Genomic DNA, 6,537 nt, shown 5'->3' on the forward strand with positions numbered 1-6,537 from the left:
TCGAGAGGTTTGACCTTGCCACTCTCGGAGAGCATTTTAAACATTTGTGCATACGGGATCCCAATTGGAGTATAAATTTTATTGCTCTTCTTGGGTCTTTCGGTGACTTGTAAGGGAAAGCATTTTGCTTCATAAGTCATTTTTACTGGTGTGGATTCTCTCTTAGGTTTTTGATCATATTCCTTGCGAAGTTCATTCAGAATTTTGAGAGTTTCATGTAACAGTTGTGATGTCTCCCTCAGATATAGTGTGAGTATTCGTATCTCTGCCTCATTTGCTAGTTCTGGAGGATTATCCTCGACATCGAAAAAGATCTCCTCTTCTTCTTCTTCGGTCACTCTGATAGGCTTAATGAGAGATGAGGGGTCGACTTCGCTTTCTTCATCGGAAATAGCCAATGTGTGAGCTAGAGGTGCATTATCAGTACTCGGTTTCTTACTGGCAGGAGGCAACGGCAGTTTATTACTGTCAATCAAGTCTTGGATAGCTTCCTTAAGTTTCCAACAGCTTTCGGTAGAATGGCCCCTACCTTGATGATACTTGCAATGTGCATTGGGGTTCCAATTAGGCGACCTTTTCTCGACTGGTGGATCTCCAAATGGTCCAATGGGAGTTATAAGACCTTTTGCATTTAGTCGATCAAATGCGGTGTCATAACTCATGCCAATAGGAGTGAAGTTTCTCCTAAACAATTTCTTTTGTCCTTGGTTGTTCATGGCAAGGACTTCTCCTAGATTAAAGGTGCTAACATTATTTGAGTGGGAGGTTTTGGAAGAAGAAGGATTGTCGTTCTTCTTTCCTTTCCAGCCACTGTTGGAGTTATTGTTGGAAGCTTTTGATTTAGCTAAGTCATCTTCAATATTAATCCCAATATCATAAACAGCCTTAAAGGTATGAAGGTTATTTTGATATTTAAGATGTTTTGAATATTTTTCTTGGAGATTTTTAATGAACAATCTCACGGACTCTTTTTCACTTGGTACCTCAATCATTTTAGCTGAGGTTTCTCTCCACTTGTTAAAGAAAGATGTGAAACCTTCATTCTCCTTCTGCTTGAGCATTTCAAGTTCTCTATGGTCAGTTTCGACTTGAACGTTGCACTTGTACCTATCAACGAAAGCGTTTGCTATGGATTCCCAGGTAGAGGTCTTTTCTTTTTCAAGGGAAAAGAACCATTGTTGGCAAACGGTCTCGAGAGATAGCGAGAACAGAGAAGGGAAAATTTTCTTATCGATACCCTTGATACTCATTATTGTTTCAAATGCCCTTAGATGGAAGTAGGGATTGTCGATTGCCCTAAACTTTGGGATGTCGTTGGCACTGAACTTCTGCGGAAGAAGATCCTTATCCAGCGAGACCCCTTGGGATGTGAGTTCTTAAAACTTGTAGTCACTGGACAACTTGCTTAGGCTTTCTTGCATGAGGTCCATCTGTTGTTGCTTCGCGGGATCCTCGATCTTAAGTGCGAGAAGCTTTAGTGTCTCAGTTACAGTAGCCAATTGGTTCTTGAGATCGTTAACTTCTTCCTGAGTTGCCATTATAACTCTTGCTTTCCTCTTACGGGCTATCGGTTTGTCGAAAAGTTGGACTTGTACGAAGAGGTTATCTTTGATTAATCGTCCTTCCTTTCTTGACCACGCGCTGTAGATTAAGCCAATTTGCGTTTTAATTACTTGACTCGAATCAGTTTGACTTTATGGCTTTTATTTAAATAGAAAAAAAAAGGTATGTATATTTTTAGGGAGCAATAATGTACATGTGTTTAGGGAAATTAAGTACTATTATTTATTGGAGGATTAATATCCGACTTACCCCTCCTAAAAAAAATGACGAAAAACAACGCGTGCACATAAGACTCCCTTAATCATGGTCAAGACATGTGTAATAGTGTGTGTATTGAGTGTAAGTGACATGTTTGGACTCTTGTGTAAAACCATGGGACTTAGTGCCTAAACTCGGATATTGACTCAATTAAGCAGAATTAACCGAATTAAACAGGAAACTGAATAATTAGACATTAGGTGATGACTCGACAAATAATCTGAACTGTCGGCCAAGCGACAGGACTGGCGTCACAATATGGTGGTTGGCGCCAGACTTTTTAGTAAATGTCTGGCGCTACGCACCATACAGTGGCGCTACAACCCAAATTTTGGCACCAACATTGGAGCCTCGGTCTGGGACTGTTTTCGATATTATTAGTCAACTTGGGTATGCCTAAAGTCGTACTAGGTCGATTCCGATTAAAAGAAGAAAAAACTTTATTGACTCAAATTAATTAATTAATTAATTAGGCAAAGTTCTTTAAGTCATTAATTATAATCTCGACACAAATCAACAAACGGTTAGGAAGAGCATAGAAAATATATGCACAACAAATAATGCACAATTAGTCAAGTAGGCACAATATGATGCAATGAGTTCGCAACCTAACCATGGCTCTAGTTCTCTAAAGTTCGGGATATGGTTTAGTCAAACAGGGTCCATGGTTAATTGTTCAGATGCACCGCTTAGAAGCCTAACCGTGAAGGGTTAACGCGTGTGGATAGAACACCGCAAGTTTTTAGAAAAAACTCACTTCCATGGTTTGGTGAATTCAACCTCTCAGATGTACCCTTTGTTGCCAGGAGCGTTCAATCGGGTAGATAGAGCATGAATTCCCAGAGGGTTATGTCCATATGTAGAACACATATGGGTTTCAGAAAAATGAGAAAAAATTCAATCAGGAAGTAGGATCGAGCAAACAATACGAAAAACCGGTCGAAATTAGAACGCATATTTCTGGCTCGGTATTGGGGGAAATTGGCGCCAGCAAAAAGAGACTGGCGCCAACTTTTAACTGTAGCGCCTGGCGCCAATACTGGCGCTACGGCTAAAAGTATGGCGCCAAGCTCTGGCCCCTGACGCTACTTCCCACATGCCTCAGCAGCTTTCTGTGCTCAATAAAATCATCCAGTTTCGCGCGGTGTTATTTCAGTCCTAGTTGTGAAAGACATTTCTCAAATTTCCTACGTGTAAAATCCTATGTTTTTGACTCATTACGGATGGTCTTTCCAATGAGAACCTTTTTATGCATATGACAATAATGTTAATCAAAATTACGCACATGAAATACTTAGAACTTTTCGAGTCTCATCCACTCATTCTAAATCATTGCCGAAACAAATTCAGGAATTAAAATAGAAATCCTCCCCAGTGGAATCGCCAAAAACTGTAGGAATATTTTCAAGCCTTTAAAATCCCACTAGCTTGAACCCCACTGTGATTATACACTAAAGTACGGTGGCGTCCAAAAGGGAAGAAGATAGAGCAAAAGAGTCGCCAACAAGTTTTTAAGGAACTTGTAAACCATCACGAGGTGAAGGTTACACCCCTTAACGATCCAAGAGATCGTCAACTCCATAAGGTCATGAACCAAATAAGGGTTCGGGAATGATGGTACAAATCCAACCTAAAAGAGATTGAACCTGCCCTAATAATAGGCCTCTACTTTATTCTGCTCGTATTCATGTGCGCTTTCTGACTAACATGCAATAAATAGGATTAACCCTAAACCTGTTTAATCTATGTTGGTTGAATTTAATGCACAAATAAACTATTATTGGCGATCACTTGAATTATAATCACAATTAACCCTAAACAAGATTATTAATTATCTTATTAAGCGTGATTGCAAATACCAATTCCCTTTAACATGCAATAAAAAGTGATCAAGCAATAACAATAAATATCAAGCAACATAATAAATAATCAACATCATTAATAATAATAATAATATCAATCATAATCATATTAAAGCATAGCAAGATCCTAGGCATGATACTAACAAGATTAATAACAAACCCTAGCATGTCACTAAGCAATAAAAATCAAAGATTTAACCCTAACATGATACTAACAATGAATAAATATTAGGAAGAGAATAAAAGGCATCATAACAATCATATTTAAAAATACCCTAGACATGATACTAGGAATATCATAATAACATGTAAACATGATATCTACATCATAATATCAATTAAAACAATTAAAGTACTTACTTGGATGCCTCGTACCTCTTTCTAATTACAAAATACACACGTTAGTAACTTCAAGGAAAATAATAATCAAAACAATTAAATTAAATAATTGAAAGAGAGATTTGGGACCAAACCCTCAGAAATTAAAACCTTTCACGTCTAGGGCGAAGGCAACTTCGAATATGGCTAGGTGTATCAAGATCTAATGAATGCGGAATTTTGTATGAAAAAGCAAGAAAGAAAGAAAGAATGCCAAAAGATTAAGAATTGAGAATTGATGAAAGAAAGATGATGAATAAAGAGAATTGGAGAATGTTGATGATTATTGATTGTAGATTGTAGAAAATTGATAATCGGTGATTGGAGATAATTGGTGATGGCTGATTGTAGATGGCTGATTGTAGATAGATCGAAAAACGGAGTTTTTGGTACGATATTTATAAAGAAAATCGGCCAAAAAAGATAATTTATCAAAACAGAGTCTGAAGATCACAGAAACAACTTGGCGCCAGCCCTGGCTCATTGGCGCCAGGACCAGTGGCTAGCGCCAGGCGCCAATGGCTGGCGTCTGGCGCCAATCCTGGTTCCAGGCGCCAAGGCCTGGGGTTGGACGCCAAACCGGCTTTTAACACGTTTTCGAAACTATGATAATTTTACCGTACTGGAAGATAAAATAATATAATTTCAGTAGAAAATGCTGTTTGATCTAATTAAAACTCTAAAGAATCCTAATTGAATTAAGAATGATAAGACCTTCTAGAATGTTCTAGAAGACCAAAACCATTTATGATAAATCATATTAGGCCCTCCCCTAGATCATTGGGCCGTACTTAAAACTCAAACCGGGCCCAATTTAGTAAATTGGCCATAACTTCCTCGATATTCATCGGAATTGGGCTTATAATATATCGTTGGAAAGGTCTTTGCAAGCCCCATCCAACTACACCACTATTGGACCCATATTATGGACCAACCAAACTGGATTGGCTGTTTTCTTAAAAATAAAGTTTTCAAAAACAGGGAGAAGAGAAAGGAAAAGAAGTAAAACTTTCCGCGACACTAGACCTTTCCACACTTTCGTTTCATTCGATTATGATTCGACGTGAAAGGTACTCATCACTGGGTTTGGTTTTGGGGAGACACAAATGGGTGTCTACAATTATTGTTCCCTAAAAATATGCATACATTTTTTTAAAAAAAATAATAAAAACCATAAAGTCAAATTGATTCGAGTCAAGTAATTAAAACGCAAATTGGCTTAATTTACAGCGCGTGGTCAAGAAAGGAAGGACGATAAATCAAAGATAACCTCTTCGTACAAGTCCAACTTTTCGACAAACCTATAGCCCGCAAGAGGAAAGCAAGAGTCATAATGGCAACTCAAGAAGAAGTCAATGATCTCAAGAACCAACTGGCTATTGTAACTGAGACACTGAAACTTCTCGCACTTAAGATCGAGGATCCCGTGAAGCAACAACAAATGGACCTCATGCAAGAAAGCCTAAGCAAGTTGTCCAGCGACTACAAGTTTCAAGAACTCACATCCCAAGGGGTCTCGGTGGATAAAGATCTTCTTCCGCAGAAGTTCAGTGCCAACGACATCCCAAAATTTAGGGCAATCGACAACCCCTAGTTCCATCTAAGAGCATTTGAAACAATAATGAGTATCAAGGGTATCGATAAGAAAGTCTTCCTTTCCCTGTTCTCGCTATCTCTCGAGACCGTTTGCCAACAATGGTTCTTTTCTCTTAAAAAAGAAAAGACCTCTACCTGGGAATCCATAGCAAACGCTTTCGTTGATAGGTACAAGTGCAACATTCAAGTCGAAACTGACCATAGAGAACTTAAAATCCTCAAACAGAAGGAGAATGAAGGCTTCACTGCTTTCTTTAACAAGTGGAGAGAAACCTCAGCTAAAATGATTGAGGTACCAAGTGAAAAAGAGTCCGTGAGACTGTTCATTAAAAATCTCCAAGAAAAATATTCAAAACATCTTAAATATCAAAATAACCTTTATACCTTTAAGGCTGTTTATGATATTGGGATTAATATTGAAGATGACTTGGCTAAATCTAAAGCTGCCAACAATAGCTCCAACAGTGGCTGGAAAGGAAAGAAGAGCGACAATCCTTCTTCTTCCAAAACCGCCCACTCAAATAATGTTAGCACCTTTAATCTAGGAGAAGTCCTCGCCATGAACAACCAAGGACAAAAGAAACCATTTAGGAGGAATTTCACTCCTATTGGCATGAGTTATGACACCGCATTTGATCGATTAAATGCAAAAGGTCTTATAACTCCCATTGGACCATTTGGGGATCCACCAGTTGAGAAAAGTCGCCTAACTGGAACCCCAACGCACATTGCAAATATCACCAAGGTAGGGGCCATTCTACTGAAAGCTGTTGGAAGCTTAAGGAAGCTATCCAAGACCTAATTGACAGTAACAAGCTGTCGTTGCCCCCTGCCAGTAAGAAGCCAAGTATCGGCAATGCACCTCTAGCTCATACTTTGG

Source organism: Chenopodium album, chromosome 9, assembly GCF_948465745.1.
Source record: "Chenopodium album chromosome 9, dcCheAlbu1.1, whole genome shotgun sequence".
In the NCBI taxonomy this organism is placed as follows: Eukaryota; Viridiplantae; Streptophyta; class Magnoliopsida; order Caryophyllales; family Amaranthaceae; genus Chenopodium; species Chenopodium album.